Source organism: Sinohyriopsis cumingii, chromosome 15 (genome assembly GCF_028554795.1).
Source record: "Sinohyriopsis cumingii isolate HCF-2022 chromosome 15, ASM2855479v2, whole genome shotgun sequence".
Lineage (NCBI taxonomy): Eukaryota > Metazoa > Mollusca > Bivalvia > Unionida > Unionidae > Sinohyriopsis > Sinohyriopsis cumingii.
The window spans coordinates 29,861,350-29,879,020 of NC_142975.1; the positions used below are offsets into that span (position 1 = coordinate 29,861,350).

General features: G+C 35.9%; 1 long non-coding RNA gene across 3 annotated transcripts; it reads right to left on the reverse strand.

The window, feature by feature from the left end:
- Positions 1-11,696: 11,696 nt before the first annotated feature.
- On the reverse strand, positions 11,697-14,598 carry LOC149781477 (uncharacterized). Of its 3 annotated transcripts, none has more exons than XR_016414511.1 (4): positions 14,502-14,598; positions 13,578-13,693; positions 12,345-12,494; positions 11,697-11,824 (listed from the first exon to the last, which is right to left on the reverse strand). It is a non-coding gene; the product is annotated as an uncharacterized LOC149781477 (long non-coding RNA). The 3 variants fall into 3 exon arrangements; XR_016414510.1 differs by lacking the exon at positions 11,697-11,824 and adding an exon at positions 12,594-12,705 and having other exon boundaries at positions 12,277-12,494; XR_016414512.1 differs by lacking the exons at positions 11,697-11,824; positions 12,345-12,494 and adding an exon at positions 13,242-13,346.
- Between the last annotated feature and the right edge of the window lie 3,073 nt (positions 14,599-17,671).

The window sequence follows — 17,671 nt, forward strand, 5'->3', positions numbered from 1 at the left end:
TCAAAGGATGATCATCTATTATTTCTGCCTTAACCACTAAATCGAATTTACTTTTTTGCAATAGTATATGGTCTATCAAAGATTTTGATTTGCCATCGGTTGAGAAAAAAGTAAAATCTGGCCCTTCACAAATGGATTGACTATTAACAGATACTAAATGTCTATCGCTCAAAAACTTTTCCAGAATAGTGCCTCTAGCGTTTGATGTTAGACAATTTGCTATGGAGCTAAACAGTGAACTTAGCTGACCATTGAAGTCTCCGGCAAGTAGGGGAATGCCTTCTTTGCAGAAAATATCAAACTGATCCTTTAGTTCTTCTATTGTTTCGGAGTAACTTGCAATAGGAAAATTAGTTGATGGCAAAAGTGGCCCGAATATAAAATATTTAAGTCTATCATTACATTTTACCTCTATCCCTAAAACTCTGTCACTGCCAGCGCTCGACAAGGGATTAACGCGGAGTGATTTCCTATAAAGGATTACTATTCCCCCGAACCCCGTATGCCTTAGCCTTTCTTCAGAATTTACTGCTAGCCTTTTGTCAGAGCGTGAGAATGATTTAAACTCTGGGTGTATATTATCTAGGAAATTGAGCTGCTCCGGTAGAAGCCAATGCTCAGTAAGTACAGCAACATCTACCTCATTTAGCAAAGAATACAAGTAAGGTGACCCGTACATGACTCCTTTTACGTTCCACGTCAACAGACGAAATGTATGGCTAGACATTAGTTGACTTAACGAAAAATAGATTTTCAACACAAGTATTGCAAAGACTATATAGCAATTTACCATAATATATGTATTTTACTTACTGCTCCTTTATTTATTTACGCCAGTACTGCTGGGTGTCCTTATCACCATAATCGTCATACCATTCTCTTGCCCATACAAAATTTGGCCAAAAACCTTCCTCTAAAACTTTCTCAGAGTCTAACTTATCTACCGTGATTAAAACAGTAAAAGTGTCCTTTCCTCCTCTTACTCGCCAATGCTTTAATATTTGAGAGTCAATTACTTCTACCCCTTTTATTTTAGCGTTTTTTTTATACAAGTTCTCATCTGGTGAAACTTACCAGTCTGTTCATGATGTAATGTTTTCCTCTAAAATTGAGCAAGCGTTGTGACCTTCCATACTACTACTCAGTGAAGGACACTCCTAACATTGTGTTATATTTTCGAGTTTTTAAGTGGTTATACAGCAAAGAATAAATCTGAATCAGCACATTGCACCTGGTTGACCTAATGACGCTTGTGTTAAGACATCAGGTGTAGAACTGTAGCGTTTGACAGATAGGGACATACTGCTCTTGATTGAGAGTGGACTTAGAGGTCTTATTTGGCCCCATCCATAGAGAGCAATGTATATCAATGGTACTGATGATGGAAAAATTAAATGAATGATAACTTAAAAAGGTCACGGTCACGAGGTTAGGAAATGCCCAGTCAATGTGATACAAACTCTAATTATATATTGAAGACTTTATCCGATTGGGCAATAAGCCAAAGCATGGTGCATAAAATGTTCAAACTGGGAAATGATGAACACATTAGATATTTACGGACATTTGTCTAAAGCCATCGGTGTTAATGATACAGGATTTTATAGGTGGATTTCGTGATACTCAAACATTTGTTTTATGAAAAAGAAGTTGTTCATCGGAAAAGAAAATTTATCTGTAGACTTTTATGAGATGGATTTTCTCGTAAACTCTAAGTCAAGCTGTTCCACGATATTCGTCAACCTCTTGTTATGAATAATGATGATTATTTAAGAAATGTCTTTGCCCATGGCGAGAGAGAGAGAGAGAGAGAGAGAGAGAGAGAGAGAGAGAGAGAGAGAGAGAGAGAGAAAAGGAGGGAAGTTCAATCCTCTTGAAAGAGGTGTCACTTGATGATGAAGATGTGGTTACATCTGGGGAATTGAAGGTACTTTGGATCGACTGTAAATACAGAAGCCTGTTTGAGTTTCTGGCTAGCAAAACTTTATTGAAATACTCAACATATAAAATTACATTCCAATATCAAACTACATAAGCTTAAATTGCGGATATAAGAAATACATATAAAACTACGATATTCTTTCACTTACCAACATCATACATTGTATGATATCTGCCGTTTAGAACGTAATACAGATAATTACATATCGAATAAGTTCACGATAGCAAAAGAATCTAAAATTGAATATTTCAGACCAATATCGTAATTGAAATATATGTTACTGAATTTATTCTAAAATGTCAACATATTAAACTCTATTATTTAAAGAGTATTTTATTTCTAAATTAACTATTACTGAGTATGAAGTTGGTAGCGAACGTTGCTTTTTACTATAATCAATAATATAATTATAAGTAAATATGAGTTCTTCAAACAATTAAACTTTCCAATACATTATATTAAAGAATAGTTAAGAAATATTAAAATAATCTAATGTTTAAACATACTGATGTTAGATTAACATCTTAACACTAGAAATTCTTATAACACTAAAAAGTCTTATACTATGAGAAATTGTACATAGACCATAGTCTTACCCGCAAAGACAGAATCTCTTTGAGTTCTCTGGCTAGCAAACTGAGGTGGGCCCGTGACTGGGGCTTTATATACCAGTTTCTTAAGACAAAGCCAAATAAGGGTATGAGTCTAGTTCTTTTGCGTTGGCCAGAATCTCAAAATGAGGCTTCGTAGTCTCTACAGATTATCGTCTGGGTCTATGTACATTATTACGTAGGTACTTCTGCAAGATCAGCGCATTTGCCCTCTAGAAAAATTTATGGAATCTGTCTAGTTCATCTATTTACGTAACCTAGCGAATGTACTTTTTGCTGACTTGAGATACAGGGCAATGTATGTATAAGACGGTTCGTATTTGATATTAAGGGCGCAATCATTGTAAATAATACACAATCATAATACCAAAATAAATAGATTCAATTTCAATATATTTTAATAGAAAAATACTTTCAATATAATTTAATCAAAACTTACTCTTAATACAATTTAGAGAAATTTTCAATCTTGTTATTTGTACTAAAAAATTCTGTCCTAATATTTGCACAGCCATCTCAAGAACTACACTCTTACTCGAGATAAATTAGTTCCGGACCGAAGTTATTGATAGTTGTCTTAAATTATGTAGTAAAAGAAATGCCAGCGTTGTCTTAAATTATTCATTAGAACTGAATGCCATTGTTGCCTTAAATTATGCATTAAACTGAATGCCAGCATCGTCTTAAAATATGCATTAAACTGAATGCCAGTGTTGTCTTAAATCATGCATTAAACTGAATGCCAGCGTTGTCTTAAATCATGCATTAAACTGAATGCCAGCGTTGTCTTAAATCATGCATTAAACTGAATATCAGTGTTGTCTTAAACTATGAATTAAACTGAATACCAGTGTTGTCCTAAAGTATGCATTAATAACAGCGTTGTCTTAAATTATGCATTAGACTGAATGCCAACGTTGTCTTAAATCATGTATTAAACTGAATAACAGCGTTGTCTTAAATTATGCATTAAACTGAATACTAGTATTGTCTTAAATCGTGCATTAAACTGAATACCAGCGTTGTCTTAAAGCAGGCATTAAACTGAATGTCAGCGCTGTCTTAAATCATGCATTAAACTGAAAAAACATCGCTGTCATAAATCACGCATTAGAACTGGATACCAGCGTTGTCGTAAACCATGCATTAAACTGAATGCCAGCTTTGTCTTAAATTATGCATTAAAAAGAATACCAGTGTTGTCTTAAATCATACATTTAACTAAATGCCAGTTGGAGAAAAAAATCTACCAATTATTTTGTAAACACCTTCTTTAGCTTGACAAATAATGAGGTGGTTTGGAAGCAAACGAGCAACTGTTAAATAATGTCCAGATGAAAATAAATTTTCACATACAGCGTTTGCCAGGAGGACAATAATAGATGACGATTTAATGTATGTATGTATGTATGTATGTATGTATGTATGTATGTATGTATGCGTGTGTGTCTGTGTCTGTGTGTGTGTGCTTGCGTGCGTGTGTGTGCGTGCATGTATGGGTGTGTATTCGCAAAAATCCTTTAAAGTTATGAAAATAAAAGCAAATTCGGAAGATGACATATGTATTGCCTTTGGAGAAATCTTCCAAAAGCTAAAACCTGAAAGATTCAGGTAGATCAGAGAAGGAAAGGTAAGGATTTTTTGGAACAGGAAAGCAATTAATACTTCTCAAGCTGCACGGACAGAAAAAAATCTATAGTGGAAAGGTTTAAAAGAATCTTAAAGACTAAAATGGGGAAATATTCTTCTTAAAACGCTCTCTCTCTCTCTCTCTCTCTCTCTCACGGATCAACCTTCATAGATCTGATTGGATGACAAAGAAGCTGTACAGAAGCCCGGTCGCAGAACACTTCTCCTCCCCTGGCCACACTTTCACTGATGTAACACTAATTACAATTGCTCATAACCCCAACCGGAGTCCCCAAACTAGGAAAGAAAAGGAATCTTACTTGACACACCGCCTTAGAACATTGAAACCAAGCGGTTTAAGCCAAGAATACTAGAAAATAACAAAAATGCACAAATAAAATTATCTTTTGCAGCCGACACAGTTTCTTTTAAATAATTCTCTAAATTTGCTTGATAGCATATGACTGCTATAACAATGAAATATCCGGGATATAAATTGCGCTTTTATAAATTTACATAAAATAACAGACTTCGTTATGGCTCATCAATTTCAAGGCCAATACAAATATTTTCCAGTATCAGCAGCAAGCTGAAATACACTAGTTGAAACATAATAAAGTTTAAAGGTTGACTTCCTGTAGAAACATCCATGTGAAGTTTCTCAAACATAACCATTTTTCTGTTTTATTGTTTGTCTTGACTATGTTTTGTATTTGCCTTTGAAAAATACCTCATTAAAGAGTCGAAAGCGCTCAGGCTAGCTAGATACTATTTTTGCACTGTTATTGCATATATATATATATATATATATATATATATATATATATATATATATATATATATATATATATATATATATATATATAGTCTTGTGATGTCGCGAAAATGGCATAAGAAATGTACCGTGTACGACAAATTACACTCCCGCCTCATCTTCAGTAATCCTCTACGTGAACACTTGAAAGGGAATGGTTCACTCTGGATTATTGAACAGTGGGTCTCAATGACCTTGACCTTTGATCAAGGTTGGTAAATTCGCTGTGCAGAAAACGTATTTATTATTAGACTTAACTAAAACCATGACCGTGCCATTTGACCTTTAAACCTAAAAGCATATCAATTTTTTTTATTCTTCGTTACCCTACCTGCAAGCCATCATCAAAGCTTGGTCAAGGAACTTATTATAGAACAAAAGTTATTTTGCAAAAAGAAAAGAGGAAGAAACGAAACATTATTTTGACCTTTTCATCCCCAAAATACGTACATACATACATAATGTCTGTCTGTCTGTCTGTCTTTTTCAATGTGCATTTATATCATTCGCTATATCTTTGATACGCTTGCGAGACGACAATGTCCACCTGCTTTATTCATCCATGTGCTTATGTTCCTGACATAGACCTTCTGCTACCCAGAAGTCTTACTCTCGCTTGCTTGTGTAATGAGTAAAGTGTAATGTTTTCCATTAACTATTCTTTTCAATTTACCATATTTTATTTTACTTTTTTCACCATTAAATATATTCCAATATTTGATGGATATTTTTGTAATCGACTGCACTTTCAGTATCGTAGTAAAGATGTCTAAACTAATGCCTGTTTGTATCTTGAATGATTTCAGATTTGACATGGATATATTTGAACAACTACTTTAAATATTTGTAGCTATGTGCTGTTTTAAAGCGAACTTCGACCTCCCCAAATACCTTGTTTTCTTTGAACTGTAAAGTTCGCAGGGTCTTCAAGTTGTACTGTAAATTTGGCAGACCACAACTTTGTTGAACTTATTCCTATCGTATAGGCAACTTATTCCTTCTTCGTATTGCACCGCTTTAACCATTTTCCTATCAGTGTTGATGCGCTGCTTTTTTTCAATATTTCAGTATCATTTTCTGCATCTGCATCTTTTCTGAAACATTAAAGTTTTTAAATGTTGAAACATTTTTCTTTAATATAACTAGCTCTGTCAACACATTTATCCCGTCCAAATCTTTAAACAAGTAGACATTATCTCTCAACACTGTTAATGTTGCTGTCATGTTAACCCATCACCGTGCTAAAATCAAGTTAATTTTCTTGGTATAAATATTCATAAAGCGCAAAAACAAAACATAATTAAAATTAATATTTTGTGATCGCTGCGCATTTGTGACCTCGCATCAAGATTTGTTCCCGTAATTTATACTCGCTAGAAACTTTTGATCTTTTTGTTATGGTGTTGATGTAAACAAATCTAAAAGTGGTATAGTATAGGATCGGTATACATTTTGACACATGTGGGTTGGTACATTATTATAATATAATATGCTCTCGGTGAACGAATTTACGTGTGTGTGCTGGTGCAATATTATAATATACTCTCGTTATACAAAGTTGTTTATTGGTAAAATATATAGGAAACTTGTCACAACCCTCAAATACTATGCACGTTTTTCACGTATCTGTTTTTCACTATCAGCAATGATCCATTTGTGACATTCAATTTTATCTCCACATCGCCCGAACTAGAACGAATACATTTTGGTGTATCATTTGACAAAGTCGTTGATATTTAATGATCACTGATAAGCCGACAACAGCTGAAAAAAGCTTCAGTCGCATTTCTATCCCTACCGATTTCCCTCTCGCATGTTTTATCTTTAGTGAATCTTATCAGCTAGTATTACCAAGAAAACATACAATTTTTTCAAAGCTGAAACAATATTAATATTAAAAGTGTAAACAACATATTTTATGACACGTTATTGATTCTTAAAGTTTCCATACGTTAGTATTACCTGATAAACAAGTGAATTTCTAGATGCAATTTCAGGATTATTGCCCAAGGTTGCGAAGTGACAGACGTCTATAAGATCAAGTAAACACAAAATTGATAAGTGGTTCATATAGTAAAATAATAGCAAATTAATTATAACCCTAGATTTAATGGGAAATGACACCTTTTGGCGTATTATGGCGAAATGGGATATGGCATCTTTTTGTGTCACAATGGAATTTCTGGTTAACAAATGTATTCCACTTAGTTCTCTTATCAATATAAATGTACTCTAATGTAAGCATATCTCTAGAGTCCACTCTGATAACATTTATAGACCATCTGCTGTATTTTCTCCAAGTACGCATTTTCATTTTCAATAATAAATGAAGAAAGGAATAGCATTATTTGTATTATGGACACCTAAAATATTCTCGATATCATAAGAGTGGACACAAATATTCTTCCAGTCAGCAATCTCAGATATCGTAAACACAGTGTCTAACAATGGGTACAGCAGTGTCATTTCCAGCCAGGAATATTAGATATCGTAAACATTATGTTTAACTCGGAGTGTAGAAGCGTCAATTCCAACCAGCAATCTTAAATATCGTAAACATACTGTTTTACCCCGGGTGAAGCAGTGTCAATAAACTCCCCTTATATAACACTCAAGTGTGCTATGAAACTATTTTGAGGTGGATCAGTTTGAAAGGACTTCCTTTCCGAACATATCTGAGTGATTTGAACCACTTTCAATGTGTAGGAAGAACACAACTAAACCAGTATAAAATTTATTTCCCCTTAATATAAAGTGAAGATTAAAATAAAACCTTACGATGCTGGAAATTAAATCCCAAAAGTAATTCATGAATTATTGACACAAGTCCTAATAATTTAAAGTTCTGAATAAACTTTAGTAGCAATCCAAATTAAGTGCAACGCTGAAGTGTTGATGTACATATGATGACCTGTATACTGCTGATGTACCAAATGTCTTTAGCTGAAACATATTAATATAACTCCAGGTTTGAATTCACTGTAAATCTCAGTGAATGTCTCATTCCAAGAATATTACTTTTTATGAGCACTATGTATTGCAGAGAAAATAATCAATGAATTCACTAGTTTGAAGAAATAAATTCCAGCCCAAATGAACACTGAACACAACAATAATACAAAATGATTAAGCCAGATCTTAAGCACGAATGAATAAACTTCCAGTGACAAGATTATATAGTCCTCCACTTAAGCTCAGGTCAAAATTAATATTTTCTATAAAATCAATACCTAATGGAAAATAACTTTCTATAAACTTCTTATTGCAAACAAAAAAATGTTAGTTATTGTTAGAAATTCTGCGACTAAAATTATAATATATAACCTGGACAATGTTAGGTACACCAGGTAAATTGTAGGGGAATCCAAACAACCTAGAGCAAGACCAAAATAAACATATTTATTTCTATTAATAATGATCCTGATAATAAACCCATACACATAGATCATATTTTAGTTACGTATTAAACGTTTACAGAATAAAAGTTTTTAAAAAAATCAACAATTCAGATCAAATAGAAAACAAACTTGATTTTGGACAAGGTTAAATTCAACATACAATGTTACAATACAATAGCATATAATGAAATAAAAAATAATAACAAAATAAACAAAGTAAATTAAATATATATAAAACTTGAAACTCCGCCTATATAATTTGTGATGTTTGTTTTTCATCTTGCCAGTAAAAGTAACGGGATTGTGAACACTGAATACAATACTCGGAGAAGAAGCTGAACTAATATAGACTTCAAATTTTTTGTAATGCCAATGTCAAAGCCAAACCGTTCTTTTCGTTTGTGAAATAATTTCTCTGGTACTTATTTAATTTCTTAGAAAATAATACACTTGATGATCTACATCTTTTTGTATTTTTGAATCAATACTGAACCAATTCCAATATCACTTGCATCAACAGACATTTTAAATCATTGTCTGAAATTGGAGCTGTAAGACATTATTTCAGTCTTATGTATGGCCTTGAATTTATCAAAAGCCGACTGACATTTTCAAGATCTTTGAAACTTGGTTTTCATGCTCAACAAATTTGTCAGTTTGTTCAGAAGTTATGGAAAAACTGGAATCAAATTACTGATACTATTCAGTTATACCCCAGAATCACATCAGTTGCTTTGTTCTGCAATGCACAGGGAATTCAAAGATAGCCATGAGCTTATCATCTATAAGTTTAATTTATCCATGTCCCACAATATCTACACAAGCAGTACAAAACTTACTTTGGATAAATTAATTGTCAAATTTGCATCAGTGGGTCCGTCAAAGAACTTCCGAATTGTCTCCAACTGATCTTTCCAGGTGTTGTTGTATATGATGACATCATCGAAGTAAGCATCACAATTATCTAGACCAGATGTAATCATGTTCAATAAACGCTGGAAAATACAAGAAGAACCTTTAATTCCAAAAGGCACAACTTTACATTAAGAAAGTCCATCTTGAGTTCATCATCATCATTATCATCATCATCAAACACTTAACCCAAGATGTCGTTGGGGCACTACAGTTGACTTTACAACCAATTCTCTCCATCTCTCCCTGTTCTCTACTGCCCTTTGGGAATCTCCAAATCCCATGCCTGTCCACTCCTTAACGTTGTCCTTCCACTTCTTTTTATGTCTGCCTCTTCTTCTACACCCTCGCACTGTGTATTGTAAGATTGTTTTTGCCAGTCCAGATGATCTTGAGACATGACCGTACCACTTCAGTTTACATTGCTTTACCGTGATCAAGAGGTCTTCATAGGATCCGATGGCTCGTTGGATCCTGTTGTGAACGTATTCGTTGGTTACATGGTCAATATATGAGATGCACAAGGTCTTGCGGTAGCATCTTATTTTGAAGGTTTGAATCCTTTTTTGTAGATCTGATGTGAGCGTCCATGTTTCACAAGCATACAGAAGGATGGATATGACAATCGAGCGCATTAGCCTTATTTTGGAACCAAAAGCAACGTTGGTTTCTTTCCATATTGGTCTCAGCCTTGCTATTACTCTTGTTGTCTGGGCAATCCTGCAAAGTAGTTCTGGTTTGGAGCCTTCATCTGTCATAACTGATCCCATGTACTTGAAGCTTGTGTCTCTTTCCAGCTTCTGTTCACTGACCTTTATTTCTGCACTGATGCCGTTGGTGTTGTTTGTCATCAGTTTGTTTGTTTTTTCGGCGCTAATCTCCATACCGTTAGCTGTGGATGTTGTGTCGATGCGCTCAACCAAGTCAGCCAGTTCTTCTTCCTCTCCTGCTAAACCATCAATATCATATGTGAAGCGAAGGTTGGTGGTTGTTCTTCCTCCGATGCTGACTGTGCCTTTGTGGTTAGGCAAGGCATCCTCCATGATCCTTTCCAGGAAAATGTTGAAGAGTGTAGGTGACAGTATACATCTCTATCTGACTCCAACTGTTGTTCGAAACAAATCTCATCTGCTTCCATTCACGAAGACAGCACTGGTGGCTTTGTCATATAGGTGCTCAACAACCTGCACCAGGTTTTGAACTGATGTACTTCCTCATAGTTGCCCATAAGGCCGCATGTCATACCATATCAAAGGCCTTTTTGAAATCTATAAAGGCGTGGCTTAGATTCTGCAGATGCCGAAGGTATTTCTTGCAAATGAGTGTGAGATAGAAGATTTGTTCTGTGATGCTCCTTCCTGCTCTGAAACCTGCCTGCTTTTCAGCAATTAGGTATTAATCACATTGATACTACTCATTTTCTTTATTCTAATCAGGGCGACAAAAGACAGTCACTCGTCCTGAGAGCTCCTGTTTCTTCATAGGGATATTAGCAAAACTGAAGAAATAGAAGTACCTGTTAGTTGTTAAAAATGGGATCCTTATGAGAAAACGGAGACCACCTGTTGTACCCGCTGATGACGTGTGGTCAATGGGCTATAAAATTAGTATTCCCAAGTCATATCTGCAGGAAATTTTTAGTCTAGCCCAAGAATCCCCATTGGCTGTACATTTAGGAGTCACAAAGACTTATCACAAAATCCTGAATCGTTTTTAATGACCAAACATTACTAGTGATGTTTCTAAAAACTATAGATATTGTCACACTTTTCAAATGGTTGGAAAACTCAATCAGAAGATATCAAAGGCAAATCTGCGAACTATTCCTGCATTTCACGAACCATTTAGCAGAGTACTGATAGACTGTGTCGGTCCCTTACCTAAGACCAAGTCAGGTAACCAATATTTATTGGCCATAATGTGTGCGTCCACAAGATTTCCAGAGGCAGTTCCTTTGAGGAATATTAAAACTAAAACCATAGTAAAAGCTTTGATGAAGTATTTCTTTTAACACTCTTTGGTCTTGCTAATCAGTCCATTTTAATTAAGGATCAAAGTTTATGCCTGTAATTTTCCAGCCCGGGTCAACAACGACCGCGCCTTCCGCTGCACACCAAGACGAATGTGACAAGTATGCTACTGGTGCCCCCACTACCAAGATCTGTGGGAGAGACAACATCATCATCGGTACATGAAAAGTTAGAACACTGAGGGCAGTGGGAAAGTTAAAAGAACTTACACTTCAGTTGGAGAGGTACAACTGGAACATTATTAGTCTCTGCGAAGTGCGCTGGAAAATCTTTGGCGAAAAAACAACAGATGAAGGGCATACGCTCTACTTCTGCAGAAGAGGGGACAAACACAATCATGGCTTTGGATTTCGTGTCCACAAGAGCATTGTGTGACAGCCAGCTGCAAGATTCACAGACAAACTGTTCTTATTAAAAGGAAACGTTCTCATAAAAAGCGATTGCCAGTCCAAGTTCATTGGCATCTGTCAGTTGATTGACCACCATCCCTGTGGATAAAATGTTGATACATTAATTAGTACATTCCGTGTCAGTTAATTAGGTTATTGTTAAAAGTATGCAGCACCAACACGTTTTTACCTGTATTTTGTTTTGGTATTGTTCCTCCTGAATATATAGTCAGTAGAAAGGAGCTTTATGTCTATTCCGTATTACGAGGAGGAATTAAATCCTGGTTTGAATTTATAAATAGTACTTGTTGAAAAGAAGAAAGAAAAGAAAAAACTTTTCATTTTACCTGCCTTTATCCCGCTGGGTCATTTACAGATACAACTAAGTCACATATATCTCCCTAGATTTGCAGAATCGTATCTCTTTGGTCAAAATGACGCTACCGATTGACGATAAAATTAGTCAAGACTGCTGGTTTATCTTGGGTTCTCAGGTTTCCTCCACCTTAAATCACTTCATGCCCACATCTGGGCCACTGAGAGTGTGCTATATGAGTTATCTGAAGTTATTCTTCAACGCATGTAACAATAAGTGAACATGAAAAAGAAACAGCATTACCGTGATCATCTTCACCTTCGCAGTCTGCTCTAATTCTAGGGCTTTCACAAAGCGGTTGGCGGCTTCCTTGGCCTTGAACGTAAGGGCCTGTTTTAAGACCTCCTTGGATCCCGTTTGGGACTCTAGGCGGGTTAACGTGTTCTTATACATCTGTACAAAAATAAATAAATAAAGAAATGAAATTGTTTTAAAAGCATAACGAATCTCCATAATGTCCATTAATCTAATCAGTTAATGCATAATTCTCACCCGCCGCCTGTCATCGGTCTGACCGTATGCCTGTATGTATGTTTTTCTGGTCTTCTTAAGGGCTTGATTCAGAATGTTCAAAATCATCTTCTCCTCGGAACATAAAGAGAATCTGAAATGGAACATTTGTAAAGTATTTACCAAAATAAGGATGTTTTGAGAACATTTAAATAACTTGTAAGCCACTAGACAAATATACCTCTAAAAGGAAATTCCAAATGTCACTAAACTTTGGGACACAGTTTAGGTTTTGCTTACAGAGGGAGAAATCTTCGGTCTCGTGCAGATCACTTACGATTAAAACACTTTTGTTATCAATCAATTTCCAATTTTAATTGATATAAAATTCAGCTTGAATATTTACAGTCAAAGAGAAACGTTATGAATCTAAATTCTATTAAAAAGAAAACCAATTTACCCAAGCAGCAGATAAGCTTTAACATAATTTGGACACACGAATTCAATCAATTTCAAACAAACACCAGTCATCAATATCTAGTTTTCTATTAATCAAACAGAACATCGATCAATATGTGCATGAAACGGAAGACGAAACCCTTGACTTCAAAAATAAAATTATAAAGAGTAGATTTCAAGACGTATGGTGCACTAGAACAAATTATACTGCATATACTAACTTCCTTAAGACTCTGGATGCGTCCAGGCATATAGAGACGTCCTTTTCGACATCCAAATGTTGCATAGCAACACCATAAAAGAAGGAAGAGAAAGCTCTCGAGATGACAGGATAATCTGAAGTAACGAAAAGCAAGCGTTACAAATTGTAACCTTTGAAGATTGAAAATAATAAAATAAATAAGTACAATTTAACTGTCAATTACCAAAGGTGATGTAGGAGAAGATATGTCAGATATATGTCAATTACTTGTAATATGTTACTAGAATATTGAGAGAGAGAGAGAGAGAGAGAGAGAGAGAGAGAGAGAGAGAGAGAGAGAGAGAGATATGCGGGGAGATGGGTACCTCTGGCCATGTCCAGACGTGTTTGAAGTTTCTCGTTCCAGGCCAGAGCCTTCGTCTCACATCAATCTTGGCTGAGAGCTCTCTCCTCCAGAACATCCACCCAGAAGTCAAAGTCACTTAAACAGAAATAGGAAGTATAATGAGTTACATATAACTATAATCAATCGGATTAAAATTATTCATAAGTCTGCTTAATTACATTATCTTCACATGAAAACTATCGGAACATTTTCTACTAGTCAAGTGAATGGTGTCTTTTTTAATTTGCCGATTGGGTATTCAAAACAAATAGAGCTGTGCTTCAACTGTGCAGTTCCCGGTTAGTTTGCTTGATTAAGTGCAATAGTGTGTGTCTGCCGATTGAAAGCCGTCGTGTGCTCTTGTATGGTTTTTGTTCTCCGGTTCCCATTTTCGAAACTTTCACATCAATCTGTCATTATATATATATATATATATATATATATATATATATATATATATATATATATATATATATATATATATATATATATATATATATATATATATATATATTAATTTGCCAGTATTTCTTTGATTTCATTTGAGGCTACATATGGTTGTCGGGTCATGCTGAAATAATCAAGCACCATTCGTGTAATATAATGAAACCAATGCGTTCCTTTACAGAGCTCTATTTTGATGACTATGTAATGGGAAGAATGGCAACAATTTCTCTTTGATCTTGTGATTCATAATCAATTTAAATAATGATAATGCAAATGCACATGCCGAATCTCTTTTCCGACCTACTTACCATAAACAAAAGGTTAACTATTGATAGTAGCGTTTGGTTAGCTCAAATACCATGTAAATGGCGGGGGTAGGGGTCAATTTGTGAGGAAAGAGTCATCCAACCATTCATTTGTTGTTAAAATTATATAGCATTATTTATAAATTGCTCACGTTAATGCTGAATATGACTCCGGGAGATCACTCATTACTTGAAAATCCACCATTTCATCAAATTTCAAAAGAATAGACTTGGAAAATCAAAGATTTCTTTCTGTCAACGTGAATACGTACAGCAAGCTTTGTGCACAACGTAAGGGTAAGAAACGTCCTCTTGGAAACGCTGCGTCATAGATTACGTCACTAATGAGTGACGAAGTTTTTCTCATTCTCAGTTAAACGTTTCGACGCAGGCCTCTCGCTGATGATGATTTTGATTATAATTGATAGCTTGAACGAAGAACAGAAAGCTAATTAAATATTAACTGTTCTTTTTTATTTCTCTTTTTGAGTCCGATGAATGCAATATCTCAAACTATAATTTGCAAGCTGCATTTTCATTTGCTTGTTGCAGTTTTCCATAAACATAGACAGACCCACACCTTCCCCACTCAGTTCCTGTAACTTTGTCGCACAGTACACACATTTATAAATCACGCTCTGCCTTGCTTAAAGAGCCTGTCAGCAATTCCAGCATGCATTCAAATATTAGCTTCTTATCTTTTTTATTTGATTTTCTTTTGGGGGGGGGGGTGGGCGGGTGGGGAGGGATGAGAGGAAATCATCTTTTTTAAAATAGATGTGCTATCTAACTTGATTGCCCAACCAAATGGGGTTAGGTATACTTGCTACATACGAATTACACTGGTCAACAGTGAAATCATTACTGACTTGAAAAGGCCCTAATCTGTAGTATTTTGGTGTGCCGAACACGAATATAACCGTGAAAAATTTGTATTGGCTCTCGTTTTGAAGATATTCATATACCTCATTTTCTATGTTTCACTGTGTAAATTTCTCCAGTAGGACTGCAGCAACATCCGGAATAATGATGTAACATTGCATAATACCATCATGCTCACATCATCCACAGTTGATTGCATCATTTTCTGATGCAATGCAATACTAATGCCATGCGGCTGCTGAAGTAAGTTGACGTCAGCAGTGTACTATACATGTGTAGGCCTATTATACTAATGCCAGGCGGCTGCTGAAGCTGACGTAAGCAGTGTACTATATAAAGCCCAATCAGATAGGTTCAGCATTTAAAATATTTTAGACGTTGTGCGAGACAGTTCAAGCTACTGTTACATAAAACTTATTATTTTATCCATTTACGTACAATAAAGAACAGTAATGCCTCGAAAGTGTGTTAATACCGCGGACAATTTTTGCTATATTTGTGGGGAAGTGACATTTGCCAACCAGAAGAAAAGTATCAATTCTCAAGTGAAGAAGGCATATCATCTTTACTTCGGATGCAAGGTTGGTGACCAAGACAAGCCTTGGGCTCCGCATATATGCTGTGCTACATGTACAACACAGCTTTCACAGTGGTTGAATTGCAAAAGGTCATCAATGCCGTTTGCAGTCCCAATGGTGTGGAGAGAGCCAAGCAACCACCTAAATGACTGTTACTTCTGCTTGGTTCCTCCTCTTTCCGGCGGAATAACGAAGCGAAAGAAGTCGAGAATAGTCTACCCAAACATTCCGTCTGCATTGAGACCAGTTCCACATGGTGAGGGACTTCCTATTCCAGAACCTCCAGCAGAATATTCTCTTGATTCATCTGACGAAGACAAAGGTGAGTCGACCTGTTCTTCTCCTGGTCCATCAGCATGCAGTGATCCAGATTTTCACTGTGGTGCATCATCAACCCCACACAGAATAACACAGGAAGAACTAAATGACCTGATTCGTGATTTGGACTTATCAAAGAACAAGGCAGAATTGCTAGGATCAAGACTCCAACAATGGAATCTTCTAGAAGAAGATGTCACAATTACTGCATATCGAAAGCGCCACCAGCAATTGGAGCCTTTCTTCAGAAAGGAAAGTAATCTGATATTCTGTTCCGATATTGAGGGCCTCATGAATGCTTTAAAAATCACTCATGACCCACAAGAATGGAGACTATTTGTGGACTCTTCGAAACTGAGTCTCAAGGCTGTGCTTTTGCACAATGGAAACATTCTTCCATCTATTCCAGTAGCGTATGCTGTCCACATGAAAGAGACATACGATAACTTAAGGCAGCTACTGAATTCCATTGAGTATAACAAGTACAGCTGGCACCTCTGTGGTGATTTGAAGGTAGTTGCCCTTTTAATGGGACTGCAGCAAGGATATACAAAATACATGTGTTTCTTATGCGAGTGGGATAGCCGAGCAAGGGAAATGCGCTACATGAGGAAGGAATGGACTCACAGGCAGAATGTAGCCATTGGAGAGAAGAATATCCAACACCCAGCTCTGGTTGAGGCTCAGAAAATCTTGCTACCACCCCTTCACATCAAACTAGGTTTGATGAAGAACTTCGTGAAAGCCATTGACCGGACTTTGCCAGCATTCCGATACCTGCATGAAAAATTTCCTCGACTCAGCGAAGCAAAGATTAAAGAGGGAGTTTTTGTGGGTCCTCAGATTCGAGAGCTTTTCAAAGATGACCGGTTCAACAACTTGCTGGAAGGTGACGCGAAACAAGCATGGAATGCTTTTCGCCTAGTTTCTACAAACTTCCTCGGAAATGTTAGGGCAGAAAACTATAAGGAACTAGTAGAAGACATGTTGATGAAGTATAAGAAACTTGGCTGCAATATGTCTCTAAAGATTCACTTCCTTCATTCCCATTTGGATTTCTTTCCTAGCAACTGTGGTATTGTTACTGATGAACACGGCGAACGTTTTCATCAAGATATCGCAACAATGGAACAAAGATACCAGGGAAAATGGTCCACTACAATGCTGGCTGACTACTGCTGGACACTCCTCAGAGATGCTCCCGAACAGCTGTACAAGAGACAGGCGAAGAAATCTAAGATGTAGTCAATGACTTGATTTTTTATAGGTAGGCTATTACAGTTGACCTTTTACTATTGGAATGCATTTCGTTATGTAAACATTAATTTCTTGCAGATTACAAAAAAACTAGAGCCAATTTTGCAATTTGACTGTCATATTCGTGTTCAGCACATAAAAATTGATAAGAATTGACTAATTTTATTTCAGTAACATGACTTTTGTAAAAATTTGTTGTCCAGTGTTATCTATGTTTTAGATGCACAAACAAATGGGGTTAAGGTATACTTGCTATATACGCATTATCTTTATTTTAGAGTTCGTGT